At 37.4% G+C, this 20,775-nt stretch overlaps 1 long non-coding RNA gene and 1 pseudogene across 4 annotated transcripts in view; one reads left to right on the forward strand and one right to left on the reverse strand.

The window, feature by feature from the left end:
- Positions 1–20,775, forward strand: part of LOC102156697 — an 87,612-nt gene that overhangs the window by 13,086 nt on the left and 53,751 nt on the right. For 3 of the 4 annotated variants that reach the window (XR_005383945.1, XR_005383947.1, XR_005383948.1), the window contains exons 2-4: positions 8,332–8,412; positions 16,428–16,576; positions 18,477–18,535. This is a non-coding gene — a long non-coding RNA (uncharacterized LOC102156697). The remainder of the gene's footprint in view (positions 1–8,331; positions 8,413–16,427; positions 16,577–18,476; positions 18,536–20,775) is intronic. The other variant, XR_005383946.1, reaches the window with a different exon arrangement.
- On the reverse strand, positions 146–377 carry LOC100684440 (annotated as a pseudogene).

A 20,775-nucleotide genomic window follows, 5' to 3' on the forward strand; every position in this document is an offset into this window, starting at 1 on the left:
TTGACAAAGCCCTGACTGGATTTATTGACACTAACATTACAAAGTCTGAATCTTCATTTATTCAAAGAGAAAAAATTAAACTGAGGACATTCACTTAGTATCAGATATTAGTTATTGGCAGTAGGATTTTCCACCCATGTTATGCTTAAGAAACTGTCCACCTAAGTCCATTTTCTGATGGGTGCCCAGATGCAGCAATTTGGTTTTCTAATTTTTTCTTTTTCTTTTTCTACTTCCACAGACCAAACATCCAAAATGTCCTTAGATGCAGGCTCCTTTTGTCTTCTCTCTGCAGCCTCTCTAAGCTTTGCTCTTTTTTCTTCCATGTCTGGTCAGGGAGGTGCAGACTCCTCAGGACAGGGAAAACACAGTCCCATTGGAAGAGAAACTGAGGTCTCTTACTGGCCCTGCCATAGACCAGGCTACATATGGAAATTTTATTAAAACTCATTACATTCTGTTAGCAATACTTTGCTTGTTAAGGAAAAAAATAAACTTTGAAATGTTTTGAACACAAATTACATTAGTGTCAGAAATAATTTTGGGGAAAAAAGATTCTGGATTTGAATTTTAAGACAAGATTGGTTGACAGTTCATTTTTTATTTTCTTTAGTGTGCATAGTCTTAATTATCAAGAATATATTATCAAATCAATTTTACTTTTCCTCTACAGCAAAATGGATATAATGATAATGCTAGTATTAAAGTCCATGAGCATCTGAGATTTAATCAAAATGTCATGAAATATATTTTCATTACTATACATGTAGTTTTATAAGAGATTTTAAAGTTTGATTGAATACATTAATGTCATTTTAGAGTTCCAACATACTATTTAAAATAATGTTAGCATAGTAAATATTTCTTTTTAATATAAAAATTTATAATAATTATAAGCATTATAGGATGTTCTAGAATAAAATTATGATATTAAAGGGTTATGGACAGATACCATGAATTTACAGATAGGGTTGGCATAAAAGAAAGTTTATTGGGGAAAATTTACATGCATGGAGTTTAAGTAGAAATTTAAGTAGGAGAACATCATGATCTCAAAAGGTTAGTCCTGAGCCCAAGTTTAGGTTGAGTATAGATGGACTTTATCCACCACAGCCAACTTTTCAGTAAAGATGCCCACCTATATTAATTACAGATTTTTTTTGTCAACTGGTAAGAAACAGTTATATGAACATGTAAAAATAGAAGTTTTCTGGCTGAAAAGGAGGCCTGATGAAAGAAGAAATGTCCAACAGCAGTTCTGGTATTAACCCATTCTTGTGTTGTGCTAACTCAAACCTGCTGAGTCATCTCTTTACTACAAAAAGAAGGGAGGAAATTGGCCCCCAAGATACTCCAGATCCACCCCTCCCAATGCTTATGGAACTATTTCATTTTACCCCCGTTATCTCTGTTTCACTTCAGTCATAGAGAACATTAAGACATTTTCTGGGTCGTGAGAATAAATAAGGATTTGTATAACTGGATTAGATGGGAAGTGACATATCCAAAATTGTGAAGAAGTTACTTTATGAGCTACTGCCTGGGAAAATCATAAGAGGTTGATTGTAACAGTTTGTCCCTATCTGTTAAAAAAGGAGAAAGATATTTACCATCTTTCTCTGGTCTCTTAATGCTTTCCAAGATTGAATGCCATGCGCTCTCATGGATGAGATGGACAGTTGTTCCTATTCCCTTTTCTGGAGTGATAAATTCCATAGATACCCAATAATTATCTTTTTGTCACCATGAGGCAGAGTACAGTGGCTGTGGAATCACCTGAAGTAAAGTCTGTGTCAGTGTTCATGCTCATCAGGTGTCCCTCATCTGAGCAATATTATCTATCATCTATCTATCTATCTATCTATCTATCTATCTATCTATCTATCATCTATCCATTTGCTGAGATCAAAAAAGGCACTATAAAAGTACAAGGATCACTTTGGTACTAAACTGTTTCCTCTCACAATCCTTTTCTCCCTGGCTTTGGATGTGTGGGAAGTCAGCTAAGTGTGCATTGTCATGTGTTACTTTAATAACTGACTAGAATGGGACCAGATGATCCTATAGAAGTGATCATTGAAAAGGCTGACCCTATGGCAATACATAAGTCAGAAAAGGTTCTAACTGGCCATTCTCATCCTTTTTGGTGGTTCCATTATTATGATGGCTTACAACATGGATTTAGTGGGCTGTAGAATAGATGAGGACTAATATGCCTGACATTGTAAATCCAGATGGTTCTCTCTAGATGTGTCACTTCACTTAGACATTTGTAAGTGATATATGAAGATCAAATTTATTAATAAGTTGTGCGTGTTTCCAGAAGGTAGCAAGCCTTTAGCTATTCAGGCCTGAATAGACCAATACTCCTATCTATATAGGCCATTAGTAACACCTCTACCCTCTCCTCCAAAAAACCCTGAACCAAGATCTACTTTAAGGAAGGTTTACTCTATAAGAGTGGTTCTCAATTGGAGGTTATTTTCCCTGCAGGGAACATGCGACAATGTCTGGAGACATTTTTAATTATCATAACTGGCAGTGGAAGTGGATGCTATTGGTACCTGGTACCTAGAGGCTAGAAATGTTACTAATCATACTACAATGCCCATAATTGTTCCCCAAAGAAACAATGATCTGACCCTTAATGTCAATAGAGCCAATGTTGAATAATTCTATCCTATCTTTAGAAAGAGTATTAGAATAAAATGAACTTAATAGATTGGGGTATCAACAATTTATCATCTTTAGGATGAATTGTTATAGTATTCTACTGGTTTTATCACAACTTTAGAGGTGGGCTGTTTTATTATTTAAGCGTGCTTTCAATTTAGATGTCAGGCATTGTAAGAAATATGTACTTAAATCAAAGGCCTTCCCAGTGTTTAATTGGGAAAGCTGTTTATATTCTTGATAGAAGGTTTGCCCTTCATTGGAGTTATAATTTCCATTTCACAATGGGACTATGGAAAATTTGCCTCACTTGATGGAAATTTATTTCTGAAAAACCTGCTACAGAATAAGAATGTTTGAGTCATGACTTTTCTTTCAGTGAGATGACTTATATCAAGCAGGGCCCAGTAACAAGGAGGCAATAATTGCTCAGAAGCAGATCTAGGAAGCTCAGAAAACACAAAATAGATTAATTAGAAAGAAAATCATACCAAATCACACTTTGCTTTAATTGCTAAAAACCATAGATTAAAATAAATCTCAAAAATAACCCAGATAAAAAGATATCACAGGAGTTCCAAAACAAAGAGTAATAGCTGACTTACAATGGACAGAAACTTTTTTCTTTCTTTCTTTCTTTCTTTTTTTTCTTCTTTCTTTCTTTCTTTTCTTTCTTTCTTTCTTTCTTTCTTTCTTTCTTTCTTTCTTTCTTCTTTCTCTCTTTCTCTCTTTCTTTCTTTCATGATGTTATTTATTTACTTGATAGAAAAAGGAGAGAGCGAGAAAGTACAAGTAGTTGAAGCAGCAGAGAGCCCGATGCAGGGCTCGATCCCAGGACCCTGGGATCATGACCTGAGTGGAAGGCGGATGCTTAACCGCCTGAGCCACCCACATGCCTCTGGACAGAAACTTTAAAGAACTGAAGGAGTAAATAAAAACAATAGGTATCAATGCATAATTCTTTAGCCAGTGAACATATACTTAAAAATGAAGGTGAAAAAAAGATATTTTAAGATAAATGAAGCTGTATGCCAATTACAAAAGATGAATTTCAAATATAGGGACATAAGTGAGTAGAAAATGAGAAAATGGAAAAGATATAATGCACAACACAAACTATAAAAAATATGAACACTATCAGTCCATTGGACCTAATTGACATTTATAAAGTTCTCCTTAGCAAATTTCAGATGATTGAAGTCATACAGACTATGTTCTCCAACCACACTGGATGAAATTAGTAAACAGTGCCAATTGAAGAATCTAGAAAATCCCCCAAACGATTTGAATTGAGTTGATGGACCTCAAATTAACTCCTGGGTTAAGGAAGAAAACAAAGGAAACTATGAAATATTCAGAACTGAATGCTTATAAAAGTAAAATTGAATTTTGTGGGGTACTCCTTTTTAGGTAAAGAAGTACCTACACTTATTTCTTTTTATGTTTATGTTAGAAAAAAGCATCGGTATCTTCCCAAGTGTAGATGTCACTGTAGCAGATTGCCTGAACATTCCCCAGCACGTCGTATTGTACTTAGGTTTATCTAATGTTCTGATGATGTATCCTGATGAGGTCGGGAAAGTAAACTTCTCTAATGGGCCATATTGGTTCAAAGCAAAATGATTTTGCTTTTCTTTGCAGAGTAAGTCATACAAGAGCCAAAGCAGTAGCAATGTCCAAGGCTACATAGCGAGCTCCAGCCATGGCAGCAACATCGTTCTGATTTGCAGTTGTAAAGGAGCAACGGTGGCCACTTTCCTGTCGAAGCTCTGTTAGTCCTCAGTAGGACTTTCACTGGCCAGACTGGGCTCTGGAGTTGAAGATAGCATTGCACAGAACTTTCTTCTGTAGTGAACTTTGCCTATGAAGACCTAAATTAGTTTACTAGAGCTGTCATACCAAAATACCACATGCTGGCTGGTTTAAACAAGAAAAATTTATATTCTCAGAGTTCTGGAAGCTAGATGTACAGTAGCCAGGTATTGGTAGGGTTAATTTTTTTTGAAGGTTGTGAGGAAGAATAGGTCCCATGCTTCTCCTCTGGCTTCTGGTGAGTCGGTGGCAATCTCTGATGCTTCCTGACTTGCAGAGCATTTCATACATCCATCTTCACATGGTGTCCCCCCAGGTATCCCTATGTCCAAAATTCCCCTTTTTACAATGACACCAGTCATATTGCATTTGGCTCTCCCTAATTATCTCATTGTAACTTGATTACCTCTGAAAGACTCCACCTGCAAGTAAGATTCCATTCTGAGGTACTGGGGGTTAGAACTTCAATGTATGAATTTTGCATGGGACACAGTTCAACCCATTATGAGGCCATTACAGTTTCTTCTTCTGGAATGAAACATTATCATGACTGTCAATATTAGCAAGCTTTATGAGTACAGACCACTATCTTTCATAAATTTTCCAACTTTCATAGCAGCCAAAAACAGACCAGGTAATGATTGTAGCCAAGCAACATGTCTATGCAATCTTGCACCTAGAATATTTATATAATTTTACAGCCTAACAAAGGGAAAACAAGGACAGTCCACACATAATAAATTAAGAGCCATGTCATTCCCAATATCTAGGTAGTTCAGGAATATTTTGAGCGTCTTCCCCTCCCCTCTGTTCCCTGACCTGGTTCTTGTCTCTGCCTCATCTATCCTGTTAATTCTCTAAAGTCTGGGAATCAACTTATTTACTTTTTGCTCCAGAAAAGCAGCCAAATGCATTCTCAATTTTTGCATCAGGCCATCTGCTTGGTTGTGCACTGAATGCTCCTATCTGTGAGCTTTGTTGGTCCCTTTGATCTTATCATTCCCCCAACCAGCAGCCATAAAGTGCATATAATCTTGCAGGATTTTCCCAAGCTCTAAATTGTCTGGCCTCCTTTTTTTCTGCTACTAGTCTTACTACACAGGGTTTTCCTTTGGTAGCAAATACAACCTTACTTGTAATGATCTACGTGTTTTAGGGACTTTATTTGCTTTAAGTTTCTTATGCTCTTTCAAATTGCCTCTTATTTGGGGGTTTTGGTGACTGACTGTTCTGCTGCTGTTTTATCCCCCTTAGGGTCTATAGCAAACTTTTATAAAGTTAGAATCTGGGTTAACACATCCTATTGCTTCCCTACTGCTCTAGGTATGGAGCTAGCAGCCATCATACCTATGCTACTCTCTGTAGGGTTTGGAACAATTTTCTCAGTGGCCCTTTTGGAAGATGCTGAGCTGGGGGCACATCATATTGCCACTTGAATATTTGCAGAACTTGGCCACCAGAATTCCCTATAACCTGCTACTGCCCCTAGAACGGATATCTTCCACTATGGTGTGGCGTGTGGGGCTTGGATATATACCATTTTAAAATCCAATAGCATTGATATAACTGGAGTGTATCTTTGTATGGTCAATACCAATCCTATGTTGGAGTCATATGGACTGAATGTTTGTGTTCTCCCAAATTTCTGGTGTTGAAATCCTAACCTCTAAAATGATGGAATTAGGAACCTTTGGGGGGGGGGGGAGTGTAGGTGATGAGGATGAAGCCATCCTGAATGGAATTAGTGCCCTTAAAAATAAACTGCAGAGAGCTCTCTCATTTTTTTCCAAGTGAGGACACAGCAGGAAGATGGCTGTCTATGAACCTGGAAGCAGGTTTATCACCAGACCATGGCTCTGTTAATGACTGTATCTTGGACTTTCCAGCCTCCAGAATTGTGAGAAATAAATATTTGTTTTTTAAGCCACTTAGTCTTTGGTATTTTTAGTTACAGCATCCCAAACGGACTACAACTCACCACAAAAGCCATATGTGCAGATAGAAGATTTACTGGGAAAAACTTTACTAGCAGGGAGGTAATGAAGTGCCTGATTTACCAAACTTGATATCCAGATCTGTCTCTTCTCAAAAAGCAACAGAACTGAGGTGCATGGGGGGCTCAGTTGGTTGAGCATCTGATGTTGGCTCAGGTTGCGATCTCCGGATCCTGGGGATGGGGCCCTCATGGAGCCTGTGTCCAGCTCCCCGCTCAACTGGGAGTATTTTTCTCCCTCTCCCTCCGCCTCTCCCTATACTTGTGCTCTTGCCCACTCTTTCCCTCTCAAATATATAAATAAGATCTTTAAACAAAAAGGCTACAGATCTAAAATATATTAAGAGCAATAACAATGTTTAGCAATGTGCATCTGTTATACATCTTTATGGGAGAAATCTTATCAGCATTAATATGATATTATGGGTCAGTTTCTTCTTCAGGAACAATTGAGCAATTCTACATGACTGCATGTCAAGCAGTTTGCCTCTGGAACAATGGAATATCATAGCCGTATTCAATTTAACTGGATACTGACACCCTATATAACAGTCTAATTGTTCAAAGAGCAGCTTTAGAAGAGGCATGTGGGCTTAGGGAAATGTAGAGTAAGTTTCTAAGTGTCTGTTTGTCCTTTTAAATTGCCCTGATGATGGGATGAGCACTGGGTGTTATGCTATATGTTGGCAAATTGAACTCCAATAAAAAAAAAGTTCTGAACACCAGATATGCCATCTCCGAAAATGTTAACAGATATGCAAAAGTGATTAAAATAATTTATTAAACAGAGTAGAAATGAATGTGCGTAGAAATAAAGAAACCCTATGGGACTAAAAAAAAAAAATCGCCTTGAAGAATCAATGTAAGAAATAAAAAAAAAAGTATATTGAAGCCATTAGAAGAATTTAGAACATTTTAGAAATGTCCATTTCCTCAAAGTAATTCATGGTCCTTCATGTTACATGATCATATCCATTAATTAGCCGAGGCACATATTCTGTATGGACCCACTAGTCAGATTCTCCAGGAATCCTTTCATATTTTCCAAATACAATGATGTTTGCCATTTGAAGTATGTTTGAGTGGTATTTATTCACCTAGTTTATTTTTTTTTAAATTTTTAAAATTTTTTTATGATAGTCACACATAAAGAGAGAGAGAGACAGAGAGAGAGAGAGGCAGAGACATAGGCAGAGGGAGAAGCAGGCTCCATGCACCGGAGCCCGACGTGGGATTCGATCCCGGGTCTCCAGGATCACGCCCTGGGCCAAAGGCAGGCGCCAAACCACTGCGCCACCCAGGGTTCCCAATTTATTCACCTAGTTTAAAAATAAAACAAGTGAAATCATTCTATCCTAAGCCATTCAGTGGCAGCAGTAGTGTTTCTTTATTTTTGAAAAATTGTCACATATTATACCAAATGCAGAAGCATTGTATTTGCAGAACTAAAACCATTCCCTGGGAAGCAGCCCAAAGTTGGACTAAGGCTTTGTAATGTCAAAGCTCTAAATTAAACATGACATCTTGCTATTGACTTACCTGTCTCTTCCTCTAATTACAGATCTTTATATACTAATGACCGTAAAATAAAATCTGAAGCTATTCACTAGCAATGCCTTCTTGGGAGTCTTCTGCCTCCTAACATGAATGGTTATTTTCTATTTGCTTAGGTTCTGTTTTTTAAATTCTACTGTTCCATCTAAAGAAGATTCTGTATTGGATTTCCATTAAATTCTAACTGGTGATACATAATGAAAGGCCTTCTCCCATTCACCCTCATCTATTTTCATATTCCAGACTATTTCCCACCTGCTCATATGTTTATGTTCCGGTGTACTTTGTATCTCCCTCAGGCTCCATAAATCATCTCTGCAGTTCTTCTGTGGATACTGTGTTATGTAACATTTCTTGAGAGCAGTCAGGCCTCTCCCCAGGTGAGGCTATTTCTTTTTCCTCCTGGGAAACTTGAATATATTTTACTTGTTCTGTGACATTTTTATTTTACCCCTGTGTATGACTCTAAACCAGACTCAGAATTTTTACTCTCTTGAATCACATCTAGAAAATGTGATTAGAACTAACTTGAAAACACTTTTTAGAACCACGTAATGTTTCAACCTCAGACACCATGGTACATATTTAGGAGACTTTGCTGCTCTTCAGCTCACCAACATGTAGAAGATTTTTCATTTCACGTATAATTTGATGCTCCAAAATAGATACATAAATTATACACATTGTTTTCTGTGCACTTCCTAAATTTGTTTGATTTTATGGTATTTTCCAAGTTAATTTTTAGTTGACCTCTGATTCATTTGTATATAAATATTTTTTTGCTTGGCTATTCAAAGCACCCTTTGGATCATAAAAGCATTTGTAAAAATAATATGACTTCACAATACCAAATAAAAGCATCCCTGCAATTACTTTTATATAATATACTGATTTGCTTCCAAACTCCAAGTATATTTTCCCTTGTTACCTATTGCTGCTTGTTGCTACCTTTCATGTTGATTTTTTTCCCAACCATGTGTTGAAAGTTGAAGGATGCCCATTAAAAAGACATGTATTTATCATTTTAATAATGATACTGTACACCTTAAACTACTGACACTGAATGTTAATTGTACTTCAAGAAAAATATTTTACTTGGTTTTTACAAGTTGGAAATCAGTATCAGATGATGGTAAAAATGGAATAATAGGTCTAGTGTCCATAATTCAAGAACTCAGGTTCTCTGAAAGATATGGTGTAGGATATAGGGAATCTTGCATTTAGTCCTATATTGGTAGTTTGGGGAGCAAACTCAGAACTCACTACCCCGGCTTCTAGAGGTAAGTCTGGCTTCATATCCTGCTGAGTAAGTGATAATTTTCTAAGCCTTGCTGTCAATCTAGGGGTTTGATATGACCACTATTTGATAAATCATGCAGGTCTTCTCTTCTCTGGAATATTACAGACAAAAAGTAGACCCTATCTCTTCTGAATCCACTTCAGCCTCCCTTTTTTTATCATATATAGAATCACAATGTTTTCCTCTTTTCAAATAATTATGGCTTAGCCTTTCATGTATTGAATCTACAACTAGTAAAAAGAGAAGAAATAATAGTAAGTTACCATCAACAGGTTTTAAAAATTCCCTGCCTCAAATATTTCTATTATTTTGGACCATAATTATAAATGATAGAACAGAGGTTGTTGACTAGGTATTGTAAGCATTGGTTTTGAATATAATATTATGTAATTGGTTGGGTTGGGTTGGTTAGTTGTCTGCATGTATGCTTACACACGTGTATGTAAGCATTCGTGGTTGTATGTGTGCATTGTAGGAAATTCTTTTTATGACCAGAAAAAAGACTGAAATATTATTTCAAATAAAGTCTCAGAGTTTTTATTTTCACATCTGAAAATCCCACACCAGTACGTTCATTCCCAGGAAGTTTCTGGAAACCCTCAAGTGGCCTCCAAAATTTAGTAGTGGAGCATTGTCTGACCCAAGGAAGTTCTCATATATATCTCACCCTTAGGAAAACTAGTATGTCAGCATGACTTTAAGCTTGTTATAAATGCAGAATTCCGGGATCCCTGGGTGGCGCAGTGGTTTGGCGCCTGCCTTTGGCCCAGGGCACGATCCTGGAGGCCCTGGATCGAATCCCACGTCGGGCTCCCGGTGCATGGAGCCTGCTTCTCCCTCTGCCTGTGTCTCTGCCCCCCCCCCCCCCTCTGTGACTATCATAAATAAATAAAAATAAAAAAAAATGCAGAATTCCTGGGGTGCCTGGGTGACTCAGTTGATAAGTGTCCAACTCTTGATTCTGGCTCCAGTCATGCCCTTGGGGTCTTGAGATAGAGCCCCATCTCAGGCTCAGCATGGAGTTTGCTTGAGATTCTCTCCTTTTCCCTTTACCCCTGCCCACTCCTCTCTCATGCACGTTCTCTCTCTCTAAAATAAATAAGTAAATACAATCTTTACAAAAAGAAAAGAAATGCAGAATTCCTAGACCTATGTCAAACTACTGAATTAGAGGCTACGTTTTAACAAAATTCCCAAATGGTATGGGTGCACAGTAAAATTTGAGCATTCTGGTCTAAACAAGGTGCTCTATAAATTAGAAATATTTCTGTCTGACAAATTCTGTGAGAGACTAAACAGTGATACCTTTTGTGCTAATTTTTTTGTTTTTATGTTTTTGTTTTTTTGGTATACTTGGCCAAATGAGATAAAAGAGAGAGGCCCAAGCATCAGAAATAGCTAATGCATGTTTTATGGCTGAAGTTGAGACATGTGCTCATCCATACACTGCTGCATTCAATTCCAACTGAATTTCATGGCTTAGTAATTTCCTTTCCATCTGTATAGAGAATGAACAATCTTGATTTTTTAAGACAAATAAACACTTAATGAAGGGCTATACAATGGGTTATTATTTCTTATCATATTCACACTGAGATTTTGAAGATTTGAAGTCACTGTCCAGGGCTCTGTAAATTTCTTGAATTTCTCAGTGCTCTATGAATGTGAAGCAATAGTAGCAATTAACTTTAAACTTAGGGATTTGTGCTAAAAAAAAAAAAAGAAGGAAACTGACAATTTCAAAGCATTGCATCTGTGTGCACATGCAATCTTTAGAAAGAAACCAATATTTTAGTATTTCGCTACTACAAAAACCTGCTCAGTGCTAATTTAAATTCATGATAGATTCATTGTGACAGAAATATTTTTAAAAATCCTCATCACAAAAAAAAAAATCCTCATGACAAGAAAAAAAATTCTCCTCACTACTCACTATGGTAATCAGAATACATTATGTGATCTGTTCAGTAGAAATGCAGGAGGCAAAATCATCATTACAGTTTACTCACTAACTCCTATCCTGAAAATCCATTAATTACACATTTTATTTCTCATTCATTAGCGGCCACTGACTATAAGTTCTAAGTAATTCATAAATACACGTATTGGGGTGCCTGAGTGGCACAGGCGATTTAAGCATCCTAGCCCACTCTTGGTTTCAGCTCAGATCATGGTCTCAGGGTCTCAGGTCAGATCCAGCTGGAGCCCAGTCTGGCATGGAGTCAGCTTTAAATTCTCTCCTGTTTTTGTCCCTCTCCATACCCACCTCCATGTGGACACTCTCTCTTTCAAAATAAATAAATAAATAAAGTATATTTTTTAAAAGGATAAATATATGTATCAACAAAAAGAACTTTTTTCCAATAAACATTTTCTGTATGAAGAGCTCAAACCTTAAAAAATATATTTATCATGAGTACGTAACAAGCAAGTGTCCTCGGGCATTTTAAATGAAAGGAGTGAATTGATCATACAATTAATTCTGGCTTACTGAATGGAGACTTGCTATTTTTATGGATGAAACCCATGGTGTTGTTTTCAGTTTCCTCTTCTTTCTTTCCTCCATGCTCCTGCTCTCCTCTTCACTTTCTCTCATCACTCTTTTCCTCTTGCTTAGACACAGACACAGATAACATATATACTGAAAAATGTTTCTAGTACCATTGACTAGAGCTCAGAAGAGGAATCCTAATTACTTAAGTATATTATGTAAGAATGTGTGTTTCTTTAATGTATGGGTAAGAGAGGAATATTAAATTGTGCATGTTATTAGAAAACCTATTGCTTTGCCGTTATTTATAGATCTTGAAGTAACATTGATTCAAGAAGGGGAAAAATACAGGATTAGCTTTATCATTACAAATATCCCACTTTGCACTGTGCCTAGATATCATATATTGCAAGAATGATTAAGTATACCAATATGGTGATTACTTTGGGTGTAAGTTTTGCTTATTTACAACATTAAACTCTGTTTACTGCCTACGTAAGGTTGCTTCAATTCACATATTTGGAAGATAAGGAATTCTTCTTCTGACTAAATTTTGCTCTCTCCAGAACTCTGGCTTGCATTATTTACCCTCAAACATTTTCTTATAACATACTTCTTTTCTTGTTTGGTTATAAATGTAGTAAGGAGAACAAAGTATTTAAAGAGCTGTCAGCGAAAGGATATTACTATTAAGAAGAGATCTCATGTTTTGTTTTGTTTTTTGAAAAACCATCTTAGAACTCAGAAGTATGAAAATAAACACCCCAGAGGCAATTGTGAAGGAAGGGAAGGTAGCAGAAATAATAGAATAGTGAGGGATCTGAGTAGAAGGAAGAAGCATGTCCAGAATGAATCAAAGAAGAATAAACTTGTTGCTCAAAATGCATTTTTTTTTCCAAAATGCATTATGTTATATCACTGATCACCTCTCAGGTAAGTGCGGTTTGTAGACCAGCCACATAAGCTCTGGCTTCCCGCTAGACATGTGGAATCGTGGGGCTGATTTTCAAACTTATTTGAAAATATTCTCTCGGGGTAGGATCCAGGAATCTATGTTTTAACGAGCTTTGCAGGTGATACACATCACATTTCTAGAACTGTTGTGCTGGATTCTGAACACTTCAAGGTTATTCACCATTTGTATCAAATATCTAGAATTGCTCCTACCACATAGTAGACAATCAGTGAACGTTTCTTGAAAGAAGGAATTGCAGGGAAAGAGTGCTATATACTACGCTTCAGTCACTGTGCAGGAAACCAAAACATTCATGGTAAAACAGATACAGACATTTCACTCTGGGTTGCTATGGCCATCTAGTATGTGTTCACACTCCCTACTGTTTCTTGCACTAAGAATTCATTTTTGTGGGGTGTCTGTGAAGTGTGGAAACATAATTTTTTTTTTCTAGATCAACCTCATGCTTGATGGCACGATGGAGCTGCATTCATATCTCCCGACATTAGGGACAACCTATACATTGTACCCAGACAGGTACACCTGAGAGGAGCTTGTATTGTGTTGCTCGGTGTAACACAATGTAACATAGTGTCTCCACTAGCTTGACAGTACTGCTTTCTGTCATTCAGCCTTTGCTCCTCCATCCAGTACATTCCATGAATACTCTCAAGTATTTTCAAGTCTTGTTCTTAATTCATGTGACATTTTTACAGCAGTTAACTATCTATGCCAAAGAGTCGAGTAAAGAAAATGACAATATGATTAAAAAATATTTTTATAAGTATCCTAATTGTTTTTCAAGCACTAGTTGAGTTATTATTTTTAATCAGTGTTTCACATAAGGAAGACATAGTGATTATCCATACTCTGGGAGTAAGGGAGACTATGAATAATTGAGATGCATGAATAATTATGGTCCACTGATATCACTACATTCTATACAGCCATGTGTTCGGTTGTTAATACCCAGAAATCAATGGCTATTCCAAATTTTAGTTCCTGCCTCTGTCCATCCCTGTGTACGGATATTTGCCACAAATGATGTAATTCAAACTCGGGCACCAAATTCAATCAAAGTCAAAGAAGAAATGTACCAAAGGAAAAGAACACTTTTCACAAATTCTATAGCTAGCCTCTAGGTTAAGGGCTTGCTTCATAAGCACGCACGCATTCATCCATTTCTATGAATTATGCAGTATTAAATTAGTTTCGGTGCTGTATCCAAAGCTGAGTAACAAAGAGAATCAAGAACTTTTTCTTAGAGCGCTCGTTCTCAGCGGGGGCGATATTGCACCCAAGGGAGCAAAAACCAGTTCCTGAACAGTCTTCCTCTTTGTTATATATAAAGCACAGGAATATATAGAACATGTAAACAAATGTATACATATGATCTATGGTATTAAATTTTCATGTGGGATTATTGGAAAAAAGAAATGTCTAAAATGGATCCATGGGAGTGATTATGAAAAAAAGAGAGTTGAGAAATGGTGAATTGAAGGAGAGTGAAACGCAGTACTAGCAGTTGTAACTCTAGAATGTCTACATTATGGGGAGGGGAATCTTCAAAACAATAATCTGATTAGAAATAGGACAAGGTTAGGAGGTGCTTGCAGACAAGAGTTAGGACACTTTGCTTGAAGTTTTATTCCATTTATACATGGTGGGAGCCAGAATTCTAACGGCGTCCTGACTCCTGGCATATGTGGCTTCTATAATCCAATCCTTTGAGTGTAGGCAGGAGAGGCAAATACAATGGTGTTAGCCCTCTGATTAGATTCCATGGCGAAGGGAAAGGCATCTGCATATGGAATTAAGGTCTCACATCAGCTGACGTTGAGTCAATCAAAAGAAGGGTTCTGCTCAATGGGCCTGCCTGATTGTACGTGGTCTTTAAAAGATGCTGAAGCATCAAAGACACTGTCCTGGTCATCCTGAAGACAGCAAACGACCATTTTGTGAATGTCCTATGAAAAGAGATGACCTCAGGACCTGAGGATCTCACTTCCACCACTGCAAGGAAGTGAATTCTCTCAACAACCACAAAAGCTGAACTTTACGGTCAACTAATATTCGATAAAGGAGGAAAGACTATCCATTGGAAGAAAGACAGTCTCTTCAATAAATGGTGCTGGGAAAATTGGACATCCACATGCAGAAGAATGAACCTAGACCACTCTCTTGCACCATACACAAAGATAAACTCAAAATGGATGAAAGATCTAAATGTGAGACAAGATGCCATCAAAATCCTAGAGGAGAACACAGGCAACACCCTTTTTGAACTTGGCCACAGTAACTTCTTGCAAGATACATCCACGAAGGCAAAGGAAACAAAAGCAAAAATGAACTATTGGGACTTCACCAAGATAAGAAGCTTTTGCACAGCAAAGGATACAGTCAACAAAACTAAAAGACAACCTACAGAATGGGAGAAGGTATTTGCAGATGACATATCAGATAAAGGGCTAGTTTCCAAGATCTATAAAGAACTTATTAAACTCAACACCAAAGAAACAAACAATCCAATCATGAAATGGGCAAAAGACATGAACAGAAATCTCACAGAGGAAGACATAGACATGGCCAACACGCACATGAGAAAATGCTCCGCATCACTTGCCATCAGGGAAATACAAATCAAAACCACAATGAGATACCACCTCACACCAGTGAGAATGGGAAAATTAACAAGGCAGGAAACCACAAATGTTGGAGAGGATGTGGAGAAAAGGGAACCCTCTTACACTGTTGGTGGGAATGTGAACTGGTGCAGCCACTCTGGAAAACTGTGTGGAGGTTCCTCAAAGAGTTAAAAATAGACCTGCCCTACGACCCAGCAATTGCACTGCTGGGGATTTACCCCAAAGATACAGATGCAATGAAACGCCGGGACACCTGCACCCCGATGTTTCTAGCAGCAATGTCCACAATAGCCAAACTGTGGAAGGAGCCTCGGTGTCCATCGACAGATGAATGGATAAAGAAGCTGTGGTCTATGTATACGATGGAATATTCCTCAGCCATTAGAAACGACAAATACCCACCATTTGCTTCAACGTGGATGGAACTGGAGGGTATTATGCTGAGTGAAGTAAGTCAGTCGGAGAAGGACAAACATATGTTCTCTTTCATTTGGGGAATATAAATAATAGTGAAAGGGAATATAAGGGAAGGGAGAAGAAATGTGTGGGAAATATCAGAAAGGGAGACAGAACGTAAAGACTGCTAACTCTGGGAAACGAACTAGAGGTGGTGGAAGGGGGGAGATGGGCAGGGGGTGGGGGTGAATGGGTGACGGGCACTGAGGGGGCACTTGACGGGATGAACACTGGGTGTTATTCTCTATGTTGGCAAATTGAACACCAATAAAAAATAAATTTATTAAAAAAAAAAAAAACCCACACAAGCTTGGAAGAGGTCTGGTGAGGAGGTGCAGGCCCAGCTTAGGACCAGATGGCAGTCTTCTACGACCAGAGAAGACCCAGCTTAACTGTATCTGCACGCCTGACTCAGGGAGATGGGCAAAAAATAAGTGGGTGTATTTTTTTAAGCTGGTGAATTTGAAAGAATTTGTGAGACAGCTATAGAAAACTAATACACATTCCAGGAACACAATTTTTATTTAAATTTGTGTTATTTGATGCAGATTTGGAGGCTGATATGATACTAAAACCTACCGACCACACCTGAGCTCTCACTGATAAGAAAGAAGTTTTATGGAAGAAAAATACAGGGTTAGAAGTGAAGTGCTCCTCATCCTTTTGAGAATGAGCTAGGATGAACATTCTTCTAATGGTAATTTCAAATGGGCTTTTTTTTTTCATGTGAAAATTCATATAGTATTTGAAATTTAAAAGTATGCTTTTGTATACTTCAACTTTTCTGTCTTTCAACCTAAGGTAGGTATTATTAAGTAGACTCGAGAATGGGGATTAGTAGCAACTATACAACCAAGTTGATTAATCCAAGTAGACCTGGTGCTTTAGTAGTGGGAACAAAATCTAGAGCCGTGGTCTTCTGAGGGCTTTAGATCTCTTTCTCCAACACGTTCCTGTTTCTGTCCCATCCTAGTGGTGGTTTATTTATTCATTCAAATCCAGCCTTGTGATATTGCTTATCAGAACATTGCATTTTCAGAGAAGTTAATTAAGATTTTTTGCTGTTGTAAAGGTAGATAAATAGGCATGCCTGGAATAAGTATAGACATCTATGTTTAGTACTTGTACTTTATGATAAGTGTTGTTAATTCTTTTAACATGGCTCTGGCCAAAATATCTTTTATTCAAACTTCAATTGAAAACTGACATATCCTACTGTAGTGGCTCCTTCACAAGGTAAAAAAAATTGATTCTTTATTCGGTTTCATACCTGTAAATAAATTGTTAAGAAGCTCTATTCTGGGAAGTTTCTCTTTTCTTAAAAGTAATAAAGAAACTGGTAAATATTTGCACCTTTCTCTGACATGGAGAGAAGCCCCATATTCTGTGAACAGAAGGAATCCATTTACTTGTCAATATTTAATACATTCCTTTACCAAGTATTACAATTACTTATTTTTCTCAAAAATTTTTTTGTGTCCATATATCCTCAACTCCTGAATTTTGCGTTATATTTCACATAGTTTACGCTCACCTTTCAACTTTGAGAAATGCTTCTATTTCTGCTGTGAAGTTAATTCTGAAAAATTGAAAAAAGATCCCCACATAAGCCTGGTATCTTTTAAGCTTATTTATAACTTGCACATAGCAATGCCACTTTCAGCCCCTCTTGAATTCTCTCCTGTACAAATGCCTGGGGAATATCGAGCTACCACAGTACGTACTGCGTCCCTTTGAAAGATTTTGAGTCAACCAGGATAAGCAGATACTATATTCACAGCTTTGATAAGTGCCTCTGTAGAGGCATTTGAAAGCAAAAAGATCCTGTTCTAGCATGTCTCCAAGTGGGATCACAGGATGCAGAACTACAGGACTACAGACTGTAGAAAATTATTATAAACATCACTTATATCAAAGGCAAAAACTTGTTGAGAATTTGAATTTACATCTGGAAACACATGAGCTTTGATATATGGCAACTTCAGCTTCATAGAAATTTTAGATATGTCATGCTTCTTCCCCTTAAAATTATTCCACTCGCCTTCTCAATAAATATATACACAGACAAGTTTTGTATTACAGGTGTACCTTGTTTTATTGTGCTTGGCAAATATTGTTCTCTGCAAATGAAAGTTTGTGGCAACCTGTGTCAATCAAGTCTATATAGGTACAAAGGCTCACTTCGTATCTCCGCATCATGTTTTGGTAATTCTCACAATATTTCAAACATTTTCATTATTATTATATTTGTTATGATCACCCGTGCTCAGTGATTATGAGTTGTTGAAAACTCAAATGATGGCTAGAATTTTTTAGAAACTAAGGATTTTTAATTAAGATATATACATTGCTATTTTAAACTTAATGCTATTTATTGCGCACTTAATAGACTCTAGTACAGTGGAAATATAACTTTTACATGTACTGGGAGACCAAAAAATTAATTCAACTTGCTTTATTACAGTATTCACTTCATTGCAGTGGTCTGAGATTGAACCTGCAATATCTTTGACGAATGCTTGTAGTTTCCAATTGCAGATATGACAAATTACCATAAACTTAGTTATTTGAAACAACAAAAATTTAATCTTTTACAGTTTTGTAGGTGACTTGTCTGACATGGACCTGACCAGACCAGAATCAAAGTTCTGTCAAGGTTAGTGGTTTCTTGCTTCTTAGATTCTAGAGAATACCAGCACTCTTTGGTTCCTGGCAATATCACTTAATCTCTGCTTCCATTATCAACATCATCTTTTTCTCTCTCTGATCTGCTTGACTCTTATAAAGGACCCTTCTGATTAAATTAGGCCCACCGAGATCATTTTCTCATCTCAAAATCCTTTTCTTAATCCTAACTGCAAAGTTTCTTTTGCTATATAAAATAACATTTACAGGTTCCAGAGATTAGGATAAGGACATCTGTGGGGTCATTATCCAGTCTACTCCCGGTACTGAAGGTCGAGTTCATGAGAAGAGTGGGAGTCACCATTTTAATTTTTTTAAAAGATTTTATTTATTTATTCATGAGAGACACAGAGAGAGGCAGAGACACAGGCAGAGGGAGAAGCAGGCTCCATGCAAGGAGCCCGACATGGGGTAATCCAGGGCCTCCAGGATCAGGCCCTGGGCTGAAGGCAGGCACTAAACCACTGAGCCACCCAGGCTGCCCGGGAGTCACCATTTTATGATCAGCAAAAAAGAACCCAACAATGATAAATGCTTGGAGGAGGGATGCTGTTTTGGAATTCACTAGGGAGCCTGCTGCTTGGGTAAATGGAAGGGGGAAATACAAGACCTTCCCCCTGAGTATGAGTTGGAGATCATGAGTGTCAAGAGTTGTTCATCTGATTGTTATAAAAGCATTGTTTATAAAGAAAAGTGGTAGGGATCAGAAACTAGGTTCATTTTTCACTTAACTGCAATACTATATACAGGCCATATGATTTCTGGTCATGTGAGGTGAAGTGTTGATGTGACTTCAATGCATACCTCATTAAAACATGGTCATGGAATCTTGAAGAGCCTTCTGGTGATCTTACAGTCTCTGGTGATGCCAGGAGCTCTCTTCCAGGATTTGGAGTGCTTCAATTTCCACAGAGTTATCAAATACATGAAATAGCAAGAACAGAAAGACATTTGAACCCAGGCAATGTGGCTTCAGGACTGATATTTTTAAGTTAATGACTGACACTATAGTGTCTACATGACACTTCACCAAACTTCATCAAAATCTACCTCTAAAATTCTTGTTAGGATTACAAGAATTCTATTAAAAAATCAGTTATACATTAGTTAAAAGGACTAATGTGCAAAATGAATGAAGTAATGATAGTGACACAATTGACAAAGAATATAAAATATCTAAATATGATGGCCAACTGTCACCAAAGCAAACAGCTCTGTGGATAACTGAGCCTTCCATGTGAGAGCACAGATAGCTCTCTAGGACTGATGTGGCCAGGAGCCAGATCTTCTTCATTCTCTGGTTCTGCCCTCTTCTTTCATAGGGATCCCCCTATAGGCTTCTTCACTCTATGCAGATTCATTATTCCACATTATTTCAACAAATATTTATTGAACGGTCAGAGTAATAGAATCAGCGTCATCACGGAGTCAGAAAATTGAACAGCAAACATGGATCTGAAAAATACTTTTTATTACAATTGTGATAAAGGATACAAATACCACCACAAAATATCATTCTTGTATCCTAACTGAAGTGATAATTGCAGAAATTGGGCAGCTTAGGTGGCTCAGCGGTTTAGCGTCTGCCTTCAGCCCAGGGCATGACCCTGGGGTCCTGGGATCGAGTCCCACGTCGGGTTCCCTGCATGGGGCCTGCCTCTCCCTCTGCTTGTGTCTCTGCCTCTCTCTCTCTCTCTATGTGTGTGTCTCTCGTGAATAAATAAATAAAATCTTTAAAAAAATAATTCTATAAATTATTTGATGTACAAAGGTCGCTTAAGATCTTAGAATTTGTATTTGTACTATGCACACCATATTGACGACCTCCATATTGCTTTAGATATATCTTGAGACATGCTCAAATTATTACAAATATAATTTGTCTCAAATATAGAGACACTCTACAAAGTTACCTCTGCCTTCAAATGTTATCAGAAATCCATAAAAGGAGTCTTGAGGTTAAGCCAAGCTAATCTTAAAGGTTAAGAAAATTGTAGCTGGTTAAAAATAATACCATGGAGTTCCAAAAACAGTTCTCTTATTGTCACAATTCCCTTCTCTCCACACTCACTGCTTAACTACTAAAGGCTCTGCCATTTTCGACCTGGCTCCACCTCTCCCAACTATCTATCTGAACATGAAAATTCCACACCTGCTTTTCCCAGCACTCGATTAATACAACAAAAGTAGGTTTGTTCTTGGGCATTTTGT

This window comes from Canis lupus, chromosome 34 (assembly GCF_011100685.1).
Source record: "Canis lupus familiaris isolate Mischka breed German Shepherd chromosome 34, alternate assembly UU_Cfam_GSD_1.0, whole genome shotgun sequence".
Classification (NCBI taxonomy): Eukaryota; Metazoa; Chordata; class Mammalia; order Carnivora; family Canidae; genus Canis; species Canis lupus.